Genomic DNA, 18,025 nt, shown 5'->3' with positions numbered 1-18,025 from the left:
CCTTACCATGTGAAATTGCCGCTTGACATGTTTGACCTTCTGATGTTCCCTTGGCTTCCTGGCCTGAGCAATAGCTCCATTGTTATCACAATAGAGGTCTACTGGACCCTTAATGGAGGGTACAACACCAAGTTCACCAATGAACTTACGAATCCAAACTGCCTCCTTAGCTGCTTCCGAAGCTACCAAGTATTCGGCTTCAGTTGTAGAATCTGCAGTGGTGCTTTGCTTAGCACTATTCAACTAAACACTCATCCATTTAGGCAGAATATGTACCCAAACTGCGACTTGGAGTCGTCTATGTCAGTCTGGAAGCTCGCGTCAGTATAACCTTCAAAAACCAAATCATTACAGCCACCATAGACCAGGAATTTATCCTTGTTCCTTTTTAGGTACTTTAGAATATTCTTGGCCGCTATCTAATGCGCCTCTCTTGGGTCTGACTAGTATCGGCTTGTAGAACTCAAGGCATACGATACATCCGGCCTAGTACATATCATGGCATACATGATCGATCCAAAAAGCGAAGCATATGGATTTTGACTCATCCTCTCTCGGTCATCAAGTGTCTGTGGACACTGTTTCTTGCTGAGAGTTATGCCATGGGACATGGGTAGGTGCCCTCTCTTAGCCCCTTCCATGTTGAATCGTGTTAGTACCTTATCAATATAAGTACTTTAGCTCAATCCAATCTCCTCTTAGATCTATCCCTATAGATCTTGATGCCCAATATGTACTGTGCCTCTCCTAAGTCCTTCATTGAAAAGCACTTCCCAAGCCAGCCTTTTACCGACTCTAACAGTTTAGTGTTGTTTCCAATGATTATTATGTCATCGACATATAAGACTAGGAATGCGATGTCACTCCCACTAACTTTCTTGTAAACACAAGACTCATCTAGATTCTTGATAAGACAAAACTTACTAATAGCTTCATCAAATCGCAAATTCCAACTTATGCTTGCCTACTTTAATCCATAAATGGACTTCTTACACTTGCATACTTTACCAGCATTGCTTGGATCAACAAAACCTTTCGGCTGTGTCGTATACACAGTTTGACATCCATTTGCATTAGACGAAAAAGATAAAAAGGCATCAGTTCAAACCCCCCCTGGCACCGGTTTTGAACCGTTGGGTATTTGAGGGATGCCAAATCCATGAAAATTTGGCACCGGTTCAAAACGGTGCCAACTAAAGCATTTAGCACCGGTTAACCAGTGCTAACTACATGAAACCGGTGCCAACTACGATGGCGTGTTTTTTTTTCAATACTATTGGCACCGGTTCAAAGCAAGAACCGGTGCAAAAAACCCCACTTTAGGCACCGGTTCTTGCTCTGAACCGGTGCCAAAAGTCTCAAAAAAAAATTTGTAAAAACTTTTTGCACCGGTTCTGGTCAAAACCAGTGCCAAAAATACCCCAAAAAATTAAATATTATTTTTTTATTTTATTTTTTTTTGCATTTTTTTCACTTAAATTGATATTGAAATATTAACATATATATAAAGTTACATATTTTCATTAAAAAAGGCTGTAATATTACAATTTTCGTCTAAAAAAAATTAAATAATCTACACCTATCTCTGATTGACCTTTCTTGCATTTCATTTAACTAGATGCCCTGGTCTTGTGCTGGTGGCTGCTCTGCTGGCTGTGGCTGTGTTTCTGCCCTGGTGGCTATGGCTGTGTTTCTGCTCTGATGGTTGTGGCTATTTTTACAAATTTATCATTCAAAGCAAAGTCTCAAATGTCAGCAAATTAGTCCAAAAATATACCTTGCTCCTAGCAGTAAGCAAAGTCTCAAATGCGCTTCCACCTTTTTTTTTATAAAGCAACTTAAACAATCTAGGGAAATAAGAGCCAAATGGATAATAACCTAAACTACCTATGAGTTTATGCCTGATTTGGTGTATATAAATGGAAGATTATGTTCTTGTATTGTTAGAGATTCATTGAAAGGAAAGAGCGCAGGACCAAAAGTGCAGCGGCGATTTCTGATATGGTACTTCACTACTTCCTATATTACTTCAGTATCTATAGAAAATTGAGCACTAAGAACAAAGATTTTAGGAGCACAGAAAAAACACCAGTTCTGGCAGAACAGAGGGCAGGGATATCTTGATCTTTTTACCTGATCAGACCAAGCATTTGGCGTAAAATAGGAACATATGATCGATTACAATGTATTAAAAATTGAAAACCTAATTTGCTTCATATTATTTATTCTGAGTTCAATAGTATAGTATTCGTAGTCCCTCTACTATTTTATGAAACTTCTTTATAATCAAAGTGGATTTAGAAGCACCTCACGAACTTACGTAAAAAGCATATATTGGGGAAAAAGATACATAATTGTAATAATTACATGCTATGACTATTCTTAAGTGTTTACCTTTAGCAGCAGCAGCAGGAGTTCTGACAGCAGACTGACTCTTTTACCAAACAAGCAAGGGAAACAAGGCATACTATGTAACCACCACGAAAAGATTTCCTTATAAACCAAAAGTTGTTAATCCAAAATTACCAAAACACCTGAAAAATAGAATTTTGCTCAAACATTAACTAAATACCACAAGCTGGAAAAAAATAAATACGGAGTAAATAACAGTACAGATTTATAATCAATAAAAAATTTGATTAAAATTCATTGCGAAGTTTAACTAGATTGCTATGCTAAAAAAGCAATAATGACAGTTTTGGAAGACATCAAGATTCAGCTTCAATGATTCATGAAAATAGTAGGTGGTCTTATATGAATATTGTACATAGTTATCACGTTCATATGCCTGCAAATAACTTTTATCAATGTTTAAGCTATGCGTGACACTAGGGTGAGATGAGTTCTCAAGAAACATCAGTTCTCAGCAGGAATTTGCATTAAACTGCGCATAATACCTAGAAGAAAAATCATTCAAACTGCTGCCTTAAACCGTTAAACACACATAACAGCGAACAAGTCACAAGCGTAGACCAAAGTTCTGAAGCTTAAAAAATAAGAACCTGAAGTTTTGTGCACTTAATAAGCAATTCAAATTACTACTTAAGCACACTTAGAAATGAACAAGTCGTATATGAAAACCAGAAACCCTAAAATTGAATCTAAGAACCTACTTTCTCAATTAATTTAAAAAAACAAATTGGACTAACAAATTCCCTTCTCAATCTTCTACATTTTACACATATTAATCATATTACAAACTACAAAAATTCATCAAATTGCAAACTACACAAATCTATACATGTAGTTTAGATGAAATGAGATAGCTCAAAATTAAATAAACCCCTCATAATAACAAGTAATTTAGAATTGTATGAGATGGCTCAAAATATTTTAACCCCTCAAATTTCTGCAAAACTTGAAAAATCTAGCTTTAAATAATTTAAACCCCTCAAAGTTTCTGCAAAACTTGAAAAATCTAGCTCTAAATAATTTAAACCACTCAAATTTTCTGCAAAACTTGTAAAATTTAGCTCTAAATAATTTAAAACCCTTAAAAATTCAACAAAACTTGAAGAATCTTGCTCTAAATAATTTGAACCCCTCAAATTTTGCACAACTTGAAGAATCTAGCTCTAAATAATACTAAACCCCTCAAAATTTCTGCACAACCGAAGAATCTGGATTTTAGTTCACCTTTTTTATTACTAAAACAATCTCAAACAAGATATAGCTTTAACCAGAATTCAGCAGAAGTTAAAACTCTTAAATGAGTTATCAAACAATCATTTGAAGCGACCAAACCCCCCAAAACAAAGCTATCACATATAAAAGCAACACAACCCCAAAATTGAAAATACAACCCAATCCAATGTGGCATAAAGCATCAATCCATCATCAACATAACTCATCTCAGGACGTCAACTAGTTTAGTTAGTTACGTAATACCTGAGATCAAATCTCGTCTATATCATCGCCCTTCTAATCATAACTTTACACTCTAAAACTACACAAACATATTTGAAACCAAAATCATAGAACTTACTTTGAGTGCTTGAATTGAGAATGAAAGCTGTACAGTTTCTTTGTACAAAATAAAGGAGAGAAGAAAAGAGTCTGCAAAGTGTTTCTGTACAAATTAAGGTTGTAAAATTGTAAACTAGGGAGTAATTAGTGGACCAAAGAAATTTTAAATAAAAGGAAATTTTGAAAAAAAAAACACGGCAAATATGAAAAGAAAACTAAAAAAATGCAAAGTAATAATGGTCAACGGAAGAATGCCTAAAATTCAATGTCTGCTCATCAGAGTAAGAGAAAGTATGGAAGACAAGTGTGATTAATAATATATGTTTCTTTTCAACAAATTTACCAGGCTGTTGACCAGCTAATAAGGTGTGGCTTTGCTTTAAGTTGTTAACCAGAATAATGTGTTTTTTGTCATTCATTAATTCAAAAACCTAGAAATGGAAACCAAAATCTAACCCTAACAACCCCACAGATTGCATCAAACTCAGCATAAATTGAAGCATTTCAAGCTTAATGATCAACAAAATTCAACACTTACACACATTATAACAGAAAATCAAAACCTACCCATTAAACAAAACCCATAATTCAAACAAACCCAGAAATTTATAACCAATTGCACAAATAATTAACCAACATTAAATTCACAAAACTAACCCAAAACTCGCTCAGAAATTTCAAGAAGCCGATCAGGTGGCTTCCAATAGAAGAATCGACGAAACAGCGCCATGGGATTGCGTTTTCCCCAAAATCGAATCCAAATCGATTAATTCCAATGATCCAATCAATTGCAATCCAGCTAAATATATACCCGGAATTAAATAATCAAACCCCTCTTCAAAATTTATCAAATTTGGTGCAAAATTGGATAAAATGATCGAATCAAGAAGAATTCAACAACAATCCCAGAAAAATCAAAACTCGGGAAGAACCCAAAATGTAATTGAGTATATCATATGAGGGAAACCATATCTGCTTTCTTAAACAACCTACATTTACATAAATCCAAAAAAAAAACATTAAATCTTCTTCAGTGCATGTCATTGGTACCTCTTATATAGATTCATGAATCTACATAAACATTGCTAAGAATTAGGGTTAGCAATGTTTTTTTAAAAACGAAAAAAAAGGAAAAACCATTACCTGGTGATCGGTGGCCGATGCACGAAGGAAGGCTGAGGGGAACGGAGGGTGGTCGGCGAAGGGTGAATGGCGGCGAGTAGGACCTACTCTCTCCTTCTCCTACTTATTTTGTTCGACAAAAAATAGAAATAAAACCAGAACCCAAAAATTACGAAATTGAAAACCAAATCAACGACAAACCCTAGATTGCAAAGGAATTCAGTAGATTAAGAAGACCACATTACCTCAAAGCTGCTTCAATGGAGGTGAGAAAGCTCAGAATCGGCTTCAATGGAGAATATAGAGCACGAGTTCAATGGAGGCCAGAGATATGGAGAGAGAAGGAGGTGCTGCTTCAATGGAGTGAGAACGATTATAAACCACTTCAATCGAGAAGGTGAAAATTCGGGATGGTGGAAGTAAGAGAATTGAAGGCGAAAACTAGAGCTAGGGAAAACAGAAGATGGAAAAAACGGGGGGAAAGAAAGAAAGAAAGAAAGAAAAGCAGGAGCCCGATTTTTTTTTAATAGGTTGGCACCGGTTTGAACCGGTGCTAATTTAATGATTGGCACTGGTTTTGGTTGGAACCGGTGCCAACACTGATTTTTTCAATCCCGCCCATTTCTTTTGGCACCGGTTTTCAAGAACCGGTGCTAAAAGGGGGGTGCCTATTTCATTTTTTCTACTAGTGTTGTCATATTTCATAATCGTAATATGCAGCAATTGCTAGGATGATCCGGACGGACTTAAGCATTGCGATTGGAGAAAAGGTTTCATCATAATCAACTCCGTGAATTTGCCTCTAACCTTTTGCCACGATTCTAACTTTGTATATAGATACATTTCCATCTTTGTCTGTTTTCAAGTTGAAAATCCATTTGCAACCGATAGGTGTATAACCTTCGGGCAAATTAACCAAGTTTTCGACTTGATTTTCAGACATGGAGTCCGTCACAGATTTCATGGCCTCTTGCCATTTTTCAGAGTCGGGGCTCGTCATAGCTTGTTTGTATGTTGCTGGCTCATCTCCATCCATTACTAGGATGTCTTGATCTTCGGTTAAGATAATACCAAGGTATCTGTCTAGTTGAGATCTTGGCCATTGCGATCTACGCAGGGTAATAGGTTGAGCATTTGCATTGTTGGTTCGACTTTGCACATTGTCGGTTTGACTCTGACCAATGTCAATAGCTGCTTCTAAAGCACTTTGATTGTCAGTTTTGTCATGTTGAATTTGTTGCTCTTCCTCTCGAACTTCGTCGAGTTCGATTTTCCTCCCACTTGTCATTTTGGAAAGGTGTTCCTTCTCCAAAAAGACACCATCATGAGCAACAAAAACTTTGTTCTCGGATTTATTGTAGAAGTAATACCCCTTGGTTTCTTTTGGGTAGCCCACAAAGAAACAGTTGTCTGATTTTGGGTGAAATTTGTTAGAAATTAATCTCTTGACACATGCTTCGCAACCCCAAATCTTAAGAAAAGACAACCTCGGAGGTTTCTTCGTCCATAATTCATATGGAGTCTTTTCGACAGCTTTTCACAAAGCACGGTTCCGTGTTAGTGCCGCAGTTAGAAATGCGTGTCCCTAGAAAGAGATAGGAAGTTCACTAAGACCCATCATTGATCGAACCATATCTAACAAGGTTCGATTCCTCCGTTTGGACACCCCGTTCCATTGTGGAGTTCTAGGAGGTGTTAACTCTGAAAGAATACCATTTTCTTTCTAATGATCGTTGAATTCATGGCTCAAATACTCGCTACCTCGATCCGATCGAAGTGATTTTATTTTCTTGCCAATTTGATTTTCAACTTCACTCTGAAACTCTTTGAATTTATTGCCTAATAGACCCAATAAGTCACCTGCCCTTTCTCCTAACTTGTAGAATGGTTGCTTTATCATCTTGCCTAATAGACATCCTTTGCAATTTTCAAATGACTCCAAGTTGAATGAGTTAAGACGACCTTCTTGAAGAATTTTCTTGATGCGTTTGATGTTAATGTGGCCAAGACGACAATGCCACAAGTAGGTTTTATTCGACTAGATGGTCTTAGCCCTTTTGGCGGTATCATCAATGTTATAAACTTGTTTTTCTAGAGAAAGCCCATAAAGACTATTTTATGAATATGCTTTACCATATAAAACATTATCGAAATAAAATGAACAACTATTACCAGCACTTGACTTAGGCGGAAAATTCTTCTTCTTTTTCCCTTTCTATGTTCTCAAATAATCCAATCATTTTAAGAACATGCGGGCTGACTGGCTCTCCTTCCTTAAGCTTTCTCTCAAGGATCTGCCTGTGGGTTTTGAACCTTTCAGTTCGGGCCTGCTCTTGAAACATATTGTGAAGTTCAGAAATGATCTCAAAAGCCGTCTTCTTCTCAAAGAAAGTCTTTTGAAGGTCCGGAGACATAGTGGCCAACATGATGCACTTGACATCCCGATTGGAACTTTGCCACCGGTTAAGGGCAGCCTGGGTGACCTCCTCATTAGGAGTGTTGGGCATTTCCTCATCAAGGACGTATTTCTTTTTCTCTTGCATGAGAACAATACGCAAGTTCCTTTGCCAATCAAGAAAATTTATCCCACTCAACTTCTCCTTATCGAGAATTAAGTGTAATGAAAACTGGTTTTTTGAGTTATTTGTAGACATGTTTCTACAATTGAAAGAATTTGAAATGAAAAACCATTCATAACCTAATAAGTTTGAAATTTAAAGCATTCATGCAAATTTTCAATCTTATTGAGCATTTTATCCACGCATTAACATTAGTCTCTTTTAGGCGAGAATAAAATGATTCCAAGATCCCAAAAATCAAAAACTGATTAAGCATGCTTTGGCTTGTCTTAACACTTAATATTTTAGGGTAAGCAATCCAATTGCTAATAGCTCCAAGCTACTCTTGGTTCGATAAAACGTCGCATCTAATGCTTCCTTGACATTTTATCTCCATTACCACGACATCTAAGGACTCCTCACTAATATCGTTGAGCTTAACCAAGACGACTTGTATACCTAGTATACCTTACGTTCCTAGGGAAGCGGTGATGCCTCGCTTTGGTGTAGCCCATCACCACGCGCATTAGTTCGGTAAGTGTCGCTCTTGGAATGGCAGATTTGGCTCAATATTATAGGGACCTAGGGTTTCTATGTTGGTTTATTTAAGTGAACTGAATTAATCATCGCAACATTTGAAATCCTAAACATGCATCTAATATATCAATCATATATATATATATATAAATATAATTATACATAGAAAACATGAAGTAAGATGCAATTGGCAACTAGCATGACCCCTTGAAATCTTCAAATCTACAAGGGTCTTCGATGCACCATCTTGGCTCGTCTTCATAGAAACACCGTCTTGATCTAAGACATCCCCGCCAAAATGCAATTATTAGCTACTACGACTAGGATTAATCAAAATATTAAGGTACAAAAATACACAACGGTACACAGACCGTATTTAGATTTATAAAAATACATAACGGATCGCAGTCCGTATTTACTATCCTAATCGGGCCCCACTAGTTGCCATTTTCACGAAACCTGTGAAACAATATACATTCCATTCATCCATTCACTATATGTGAATGGCCCATGCATTTTACAACGAAAACAAGTAACAATGCATAACGCGCGCGAACTAGTAACTAACTTAGGTGGTTAATCCAATTAACGCGCCTAATTAAAACTATTCAAAGTTGTTTAACATTTTATGTGATTAAGACGCAATTAGTTCACGCAATTAACGAAGCACCCACTAAATTCCGCATCCAACTTAATTAATCCAATTAATTAAGCCGGTTAACCCAAATTTTGTCAAAATTAATTTTGCAAGCTAGTGCCGGAGGAATCGAGGCCTAGCCTCGTTAAAAAAAATATAAAAAAAAATAAAAAATAAAAAATAATTACGTAAAATAATTACAACGGCAAAATTTCGCAAAACACATAGCCCATGCATTGTAAAATCAACCTACTCTAAACCAAGTGCCTAGCATCGTAGCCATGGGACTAGGTTTGCTAGGCACCAAGGTTGTGGCTGGGGTGTGCTTGGGCCCAGGCAGCCTGCCTAGCAAGGCATGCCACGCCTGCTGGCACCAGCACACATCGCAGGAAGCCTCGCATGCGTGCATGCGTGCTGGCAGTGTGTGGCTGGTCTGCTGGGGCTCGCTGCTTTGCCGCCCAGCAGCACTTGCGGGCATCTCTAGCAGCCACGCACCACAAGCATCAAGCACGCACCTTTGTGCACTCCTAGCCCGCCACAAAGCCGCATCATCTCGAGGCGTGAGTACCTCCATGCGCACCAAGGCAGCCAGATGTGGGCTGCGTGAGCAGCCCGGCTAGCCTTGGTGGTGCTTGGGTGATTTTACCTCGATTTGCGTGCTATTGTTTCGGGATTTTAATCCCAATATATGTGTGACATAAAATTAATTATAAATTTATTTTAGAATCAATTTAGAGCAAAATGAAAATTAAAATAAGTCCAACTTAATTAAATGTAAATTAATAATGAGATTTGACAAAATTAAAGGAGTTGGAAAATTAAACCCTTTCATCTAATGAAAAATTTCCAACAATTACTTGTGTAAAATTGAAAAATTACATCTTTCAACATGAAGATTAATTTAATCTCAATAACAAGTTTTGAACTTTTAGGTCTTTAATTAACTCAAAAGGATTAAATCCAAAAACTAGTTCAACATGGAATTTAGCAATCAAAGGTCCAACCAAATAAACCATTAAAGATTGGATCGTTGAAATATTAGGGACTTCAAAAATTACATGTTCACCATAAACATTCACACTTGAAGCAATTTATTTGCATCAATGTGAAAAATTCATGTTTATGTGGAAAATGAACACACCAAATTAAGCACCAATTATGACTTCATAAACATGCTTAATGAGATTTATAATTGCAATAGCTTAGGGATGCAACCATACATTTAATCTACCTTCAACATGCAATAATTAATCAAGGTTAAAAGATTTAAAAATTTTCGTCAAAAACGAAAAACCCCTTGAAAAACATGTTTTTGTGTGGATTTTGGCTTCTAGACAATCCTAAAAGAGTCAAAAACGATTTAGAACATCGATTCCACCCAAAAATCACAATTTTTGAGTTGAAATCTAGGTTCGTCAACCAAAATTAGTAAAAATACGAGATTAAAACTAATTAAAACGAGCTTCTCGTCTAATTAGAAAGCACAACCAAAAATTTAAATCCATTTTAAATCACCTTAATTAATTATTAGTTACAATAATTAAAGTGAGCGCGGCTCTGATACCGCTGTTAGGTTTCGTAGAGTCTGACTCTACGCGGAAGAGAAACCCGCCCAAGACCCGCCCACTAATTAAGGCAACTAAGCATGCCATCACATAATTAAACAATAAACTAGAGAAAGAGAAAAGACATTCTTACCCTTGACGAGTGCTACGCTTGAACCCGAGCTCTTACTTGAAAAGCTAAACCACGCAAGCGCGACGGTCTCCAACGGCTCGTACCCACAAACCCGACCCGAACGGTCTTAGTCCCGAAGGTTAGTCGGGACTTGACCAATAAAAACTAGAGTATTACGAACTTAAGGTTTTCTCACTTTTCTAAGGAGATGCCTTTTTAGTTCCACTCAAGTGTTCTTCCCAAATCCCAAAGCTTGGGTATTTATAGGGAAATGAACCTTGATTTCCCATTCTCAATCATTGTGGGAGATTTGCATTTTCCCTATTTTATTTTAATCAAAAAGAAAATAGAAATGCTAAATCAATCAACAAGTTACAAGTGGCAATGGGAGGAGAGGGCGAAGGTGAGGATCACTAAGGGAGGGGACCAACTGATAAGTGTCATTTATGTCGCTATTTTTAAGAGTTTTCTAGTTATTTTTTCATAGTTTTTATATCTTTTTACTTGGTTTTAATAACATTTTATTACATTTGTCATGATTGCGTGTGAAATGTCGTTATTGCTCAATTTTGGCTTTTCTTGCATATTTTAGTTGCTTATGGCATTAGATTAAACTTTATTGGTTTATTCTTATGTTTAGGAACACTTGGATAAGTTCATTGCTCAAGATTGAAGAAATATAAAACATAAAAGAACAAGTAATGAAGAAATGTGCACTTGAGTTTCAATGATCGAACTTCAAACGCCTATATCGTTTGATCTACAAAACATTTTGGGGCAATTCCAATTGGAGATGAAAGCTTATCTTAAGAGCTTTCCAAAGACAGGTCATATGCCCAATTCCGTTGTAAAACGTGGGAGATATGCTCATTTGAAGCTGAGCGGTTTGCCCAGTCCGATAGGAGCGGGCGCGCATCCTATGAGGAGCGCCCGCTCTAAACTTTCTGGAACGATTCTGCCATATTTTGCTGCAGCTAGGAGCGCCCGTGCACGAAATTGGAGCGCCCGCTCCTCTGCACGCTGCTCGACTTTTTGCGGAGCTTCCTAGGCAATTTAGTTAGGGGTATAAATAGATTTTTTGCTCATTTTAGGGGGAAAATTCATATTTTCAGTAGTTTTAGGTTAGTTTTAGGTTTTTAGAGAGAGAAACTCTCAAATTTTGGAGAGAGAAAGTGAGAGAAACAATGGTTTTCATGGATTTTGGATAATCAAAGGAGGAATTTGATGATTTGAAGATCTCCATTTTATATCAATGAGCATTTCTTACTCTCTTCTCTCTTTATGCTTTATTAATTGCTTTGTTAATCATGTTTGAGTAGATTTCCTTCTACTAGGTGTTGAGTGAAGCTTTGTTATGGTTAATTGAGTTATTTGAGATAAATTTGATGATAATTGTGTGATTAAATTGATTGAATTGATGATGGCATGTTGTTTGTTTTAGATTGGATTGATCTCCCAAGATAGCAAACTTAATTGCATGTTAGTTCTAGTTTGACAAGGGATTGTGAATTAGAATTTATATATTTGATTGCATTTTGGGTAAATTTCTTCTATGCACCTAGTCAATGAGGGATCTAGGCTAGGAATTTGAGAGATTGCTCTTGATGGTAATTAATTCCCATTTTAATTCTTTCTTTGCATGATTGATTATCAAATCGAATCCCATTAACTTGTTAATTGTTCAAAGTGGATCTTTGCCCCTAGTAGACTTTGTAATATCTTGATCTTTATATGTGTGTTAGTGTAGTTGTAGTGTCCACTATCCATAAACCGACTTCGGCGTAGCTTAAGCATTAGATCGAGAACAATCCAACATTACCGTTCCTTGTGGTTCGACTCCGAACTTACCACTAGACTTGTTTAGGGGTTAGTTTAGGATTATAATAAATTTTGTTTGGCCGTGAGGAGGTTAGTCAACGACATAATTTCCCCGCGCTCAAAATGGCGCCGTCGCCGGGGAACGATGTCAATGCTTGATTGTTTTTGATTTCTTGAGTCTAGGTCTTTGTGTATACTTTTCTTTTTATTTTTTTTTTTATTTTTCTTGTTTTTGTAAAAAAATGGCAAGTAACTCGTTTCCTCAATATGACAATGAGCCTTTTTGTGAATATTTCAATAGACTTGAGGGATATTTGGATTTTGATTGTTGTAGTCTTTGGGAGGCTTGTGAGATTTGTTATTTTGGTTTGAATGAGCAAACTAGGGATGAAGTTGAATGCATACATAATGGTGAATTTAGAGCATTATCAATTGATGATGCTTGGGATTTTTATGTTTGGTTTGCTTGGGATGTCTATAATAAGGGTAATCATGATTCTATTATTGATATGCAATGTATTGATACTTCTAATATTAGCATGAATTCCCATGATTTGTTACATGATTCCTTAAGTGAACCTAAAACACATGATTTCAACTCTATTTCCTCTTTTGTTCATGATGATGAGGTACATGCTCAAGTTGATGCTAATGGTGTGTTTCAATATTCTTCATTATTTACCATGCCTTCTTGTGATGTGCTTCGTTCCCTTAATGATGAATCTCATGTGTTTGATTGTGCCCCCACTCCCCAATGTGATGTATATGCTCATGATCTTAATGTTGATTTTTCCAATCTTGGTTGTACTTCTTCTTCTCTTGTTGAGCCTCAACCTTCAACACCTTTTGAATCCCTTATTTCTACTTTTGAATCTCAAATTAGGTGCATTGAGCTTGATAATGAGCTTGAGCCTAGTAAGGAAATGATTCTTAATTCTATGAGAGGTCAATTAGAGATAATGAAAAAGAATGAGGAGCGTCTTGAGGAGGGAAGGAGAAGAAAAGAAGAGTTAGAAAGCCAATTGTCACCCTTGATGCTTGTTTGTGAAAAATCCCAATTTAATGTGTGTGTTGAGGATGATGATGATGATTTTGAGCAACCAAGAGAGAGTGGGGATCCCATTGGTGAGCATATGAGTGATGATGAAGGAGTTGAGAATGAAGAGAGTGTTGATTTTGAAAATCCTAACCCTCTTTCCCATCTTGATGAGTCTCAAGTGCATGATTGTGATCCTTTTATCCATGAGTATTTGGATTCATTTGAGGTTATGTCTAATGTGTTTATTGAGTGTCAAATGAAAACCCATAGCCTTTTGAGTGAGTTCATTAAGAATGCTTCATGGGAGAGAGATGATTTTGAAATGAATTTGCATCCATTCATGCATGGCTTTGAGATTTTAGGCTTTAAGGAAGTTGAGGGAATTGTTGTTCATGATTGTAGTGAAGGGGATTATTTAGTTCCTCTTGGAAGTTGGATGTTTGAGGGAGATCATGATCATGAGTGTTCTTCTTTTGAGGATTCTATGATTGATTTTCATGCTCAAATTGGTGATTTGAGGGATGGTGGTGAAGAAGAGACCATTTGTGAGACCATTGCTCCTATCCCCTTCTCTCATGTCCCCTTTTCTAGGAATTTCAAACATATCCCCTACACTCCTATATCCCTTCCTTCCTTTGTTAATGAGCCTATTGGGGAACCCCTTGCCTATGAAGATTTTCATGTCCCTCATTCGTCTTCTATTGAGGAAAAGGGTGATTTTGCCACCCAAAAAGATTTTTGTGAAGAGAGTTTGTCTTTCTATTCTTCTTCTTATTTTCTTGAATTTTCTTTTGATTCTTCTTCTTCTTGGCAACTCCCTCTTCACCTTCTTTTGCGTGCACTAATCTTGGTGCATGCCCTTCTTATATCATTTGCTTACTTGTTATCTTATGAGATGTGTAGTAGTGCATTTGACAAGCTCTTGCGATCGTTGCAATATTATTTACTAGAGCGGTCAAGCTTGGACCTTAAGCAAGCCTTTCTCGGGAAGTAACCCGTGTTTTATTGCTTTCATTTTCTTTTCTTTTTAGAATAGATTTTCTCTCATGGAAATTTTTGTGTGCCTTTTTCTAGGTACATAACTTGATATACTTTGGTGCATTGGTTTGGATCAAGAATCAAGGAAGTTTGGCACCACAATTGCTAGCATATGGAAAACAAGATTCAATTCTTGAGAAGAGTGGCTTTGAAAAGTTTAATTGGGTCATTTGCGGGTATATACACCCACCTAAAATCCGGTAATATCATTCCTTGCTCTTTCTCCATTGGTTGATACCTAAAGTGGCTTTGAAATAGGAGATATGTTGGGTTGTTGGATTGATCTCCTTGTTTTCCCCTCCCATGGATTATTTGATTTATGTTTGAGCATGTTGTCTCATTCAAGCTTGGGGGAGGGGATTCTATCATATTTGGTAGATTTTTATTCATATATATTCCATGCACATTTGTATATGCTTTTCCATTTTCTATGTCTTGAAAATCACAAAAAGATTTTTGTTTCTATCAAGGCAAATTTGCAATGTATTTTCTTTTGTTCTTGCTTTGGACATAATACTTTTGGACTTGTATTCTTGAATGTCTTTCTTCCTAAATTTTAGAGGTGTGCACGGTTTGAGAATGTGTTAGGTTAACTCTAGGATATGGTATGCTAAGGTAGTTGGATAAGAACTTTGGGACCATGAAGCTCTAGTTCACTTGCTTGTGGTAAGATGGAGTTGCTCTCTATAGTGGATATGAAGTCAAGAGTTAGTTATTGCTATCCCTAGTGAGGTATAATTGTTCTAGCCTTCATCATACTTTGTTGAGCGGCATATTTGGATCCTTGGCTATTGCATTCTCATATCTAGAACTTGACTTTTAGCTCCCAAGATCGCGACTGAGCCACTTTAGGGGATGACAAAGACATTTCTCTTTTAATAGGATTAATTTTAAATTTTAGATTTGGTTTGCATTTGCCCCTATTACTAGCCCATTTGAGCCATATACATTCTTTTCTCTAACCACAATACAAGCCTTCCATCCTTGGTTTCACTTTAACTCCTACCTTTAGTTTGTGAAGCAATTTTGTTTTGGAGCTTGTTTTATTGTTTATGGTGCAAGTTTAGAATTATGAGTTCATTTGCAAAGCAAGTATGTGTTGTATATAATTTTTTGCATAAAACCAAATGCATTTTGAGAAAAAGCCGCCCAAAGTTAAAAGAGGCAAGGACATTAAAAAAAATAGCAAAAGCAAAAGCTTGGAAAAAGAAAATATCGAAAAAAAGTAAAGAAGAATGTAAAGCACAAAAAAAAAAGAGGTTTTGTTATTGTTGTTTTCCCTGTTTTTGTTATTTTGTGTTAAATAAGCTTGGGGGAAAGTTATTTAATAAGCATACTTGGCACTTTTGTTTTGGAATCGTTTGGATCTTGTGGAAGAAGTTCCACCCGTGCTTCACATAGGTTTACCGCCAATTTCAAGAGTTCTCCACACCCTTACTCTCCTAGCTTATATGTTACAACCTTGAAAGTCCTTTTGATCCTAAAGGGTTAAGTCATTCAATGATGGCGGGAAATAGGAATCAAGCCTATAGAGCGAGTTTGCATAGCCAAGATGTTGGGTAACCTTCTCAATGTTTTTAATTTCTTATTTATTTTCCGGTTCCTTCGTGGAATCATGAGAAGCTAACTTGAAAGTGGATTTGAAACTAGTAGAGAGAACGTGGTTTGATTGGTTGGAACAAAAGGTGGAATGTGTTTCCTTTAGTTCTCTATGCTTAGCATATGTTATGTTTCAACCAACCTTGGACATCTTAGAACGTGCATACCTCTATTATTTTAGAAATATTGACATTCATTAGTGTTTGTTCCATCATAAAAGTCCACTCTAGAACGCTTGTAACTTTTCTCTTACTTCGATTTATTTTATTTTATTTATTTATTGCTTTGCCTTGATTTTTTTTCAAGAGTTATGGGTTAAACTCTTAGGACACCCTTACGAGAGCTTACTCGTCCTCTAGAGCAATCTAAGGGTTTAAAGTGCTTGATGCATACGCTAAATGTATTCGTGATTCCTACGAAAGTGAGTTAGTGTATATTCTTCCCCTTCTAGTTTTCTTTGTTTGTATAAAATGCATCACATTCCCTTGTGTTTCTTTTGTTTTGCTCGAGGGCGAGCAAAAGTTAAGCTTGGGGGAATTTGATAAGTGTCATTTATGTCGCTATTTTTAAGAGTTTTCTAGTTATTTTTTCATAGTTTTTATATCTTTTTACTTGGTTTTAATAACATTTTATTACATTTGTCATGATTGCGTGTGAAATGTCGTTATTGCTCAATTTTGGCTTTTCTTGCATATTTTAGTTGCTTATGGCATTAGATTAAACTTTATTGGTTTATTCTTATGTTTAGGAACACTTGGATAAGTTCATTGCTCAAGATTGAAGAAATATAAAACATAAAAGAACAAGTAATGAAGAAATGTGCACTTGAGTTTCAATGATCGAACTTCAAACGCCTATATCGTTTGATCTACAAAACATTTTGGGGCAATTCCAATTGGAGATGAAAGCTTATCTTGAGAGCTTTCCAAAGACAGGTCATATGCCCAATTCCGTTGTAAAACGTGGGAGATATGCTCATTTGAAGCTGAGCGGTTTGCCCAGTCCGATAGGAGCGGGCGCGCATCCTATGAGGAGCGCCCGCTCTAAAATTTCTGGAACGATTCTGCCATATTTTGCTGCAGCTAGGAGCGCCCGTGCACGAAATTGGAGCGCCCGCTCCTCTGCACGCTGCTCGACTTTTTGCGGAGCTTCCTAGGCAATTTAGTAAGGGGTATAAATAGATTTTTTGCTCATTTTAGGGGGAAAATTCATATTTTTAGTAGTTTTAGGTTAGTTTTAGGTTTTTAGAGAGAGAAACTCTCAAATTTTGGAGAGAGAAAGTGAGAGAAACAATGGTTTTCATGGATTTTGGATAATCAAAGGAGGAATTTGATGATTTGAAGATCTCCATTTTATATCAATGAGCATTTCTTACTCTCTTCTCTCTTTATGCTTTATTAATTGCTTTGTTAATCATGTTTGAGTAGATTTCCTTCTACTAGGTGTTGAGTGAAGCTTTGTTATGGTTAATTGAGTTATTTGAGATAAATTTGATGATAATTGTGTGATTAAATTGATTGAATTGATGATGGCATGTTGTTTGTTTTAGATTGGATTGATCTCCCAAGATAGCAAACTTAATTGCATGTTAGTTCTAGTTTGACAAGGGATTGTGAATTAAAATTTATATATTTGATTGCATTTTGGGTAAATTTCTTCTATGCACCTAGTCAATGAGGGATCTAGGCTAGGAATTTGAGAGATTGCTCTTGATGGTAATTAATTCCCATTTTAATTCTTTCTTTGCATGATTGATTATCAAATCGAATCCCATTAACTTGTTAATTGTTCAAAGTGGATCTTTGCCCCTAGTAGACTTTGTAATATCTTGATCTTTATATGTGTGTTAGTGTAGTTGTAGTGTCCACTATCCATAAACCGACTTCGGCGTAGCTTAAGCATTAGATCGAGAACAATCCAACATTACCGTTCCTTGTGGTTCGACTCCGAACTTACCACTAGACTTGTTTAGGGGTTAGTTTAGGATTATAATAAATTTTGTTTGGCCGTGAGGAGGTTAGTCAACGACATAAT

The sequence above is a fragment of the Chenopodium quinoa genome, unplaced genomic scaffold (assembly GCF_001683475.1).
Source record: "Chenopodium quinoa cultivar QQ74 unplaced genomic scaffold, ASM168347v1, whole genome shotgun sequence".
Classification (NCBI taxonomy): domain Eukaryota; kingdom Viridiplantae; phylum Streptophyta; class Magnoliopsida; order Caryophyllales; family Amaranthaceae; genus Chenopodium; species Chenopodium quinoa.
The sequence above is the reverse complement of the archived record's forward strand: the minus strand, read 5'-3'. Positions refer to the sequence as shown.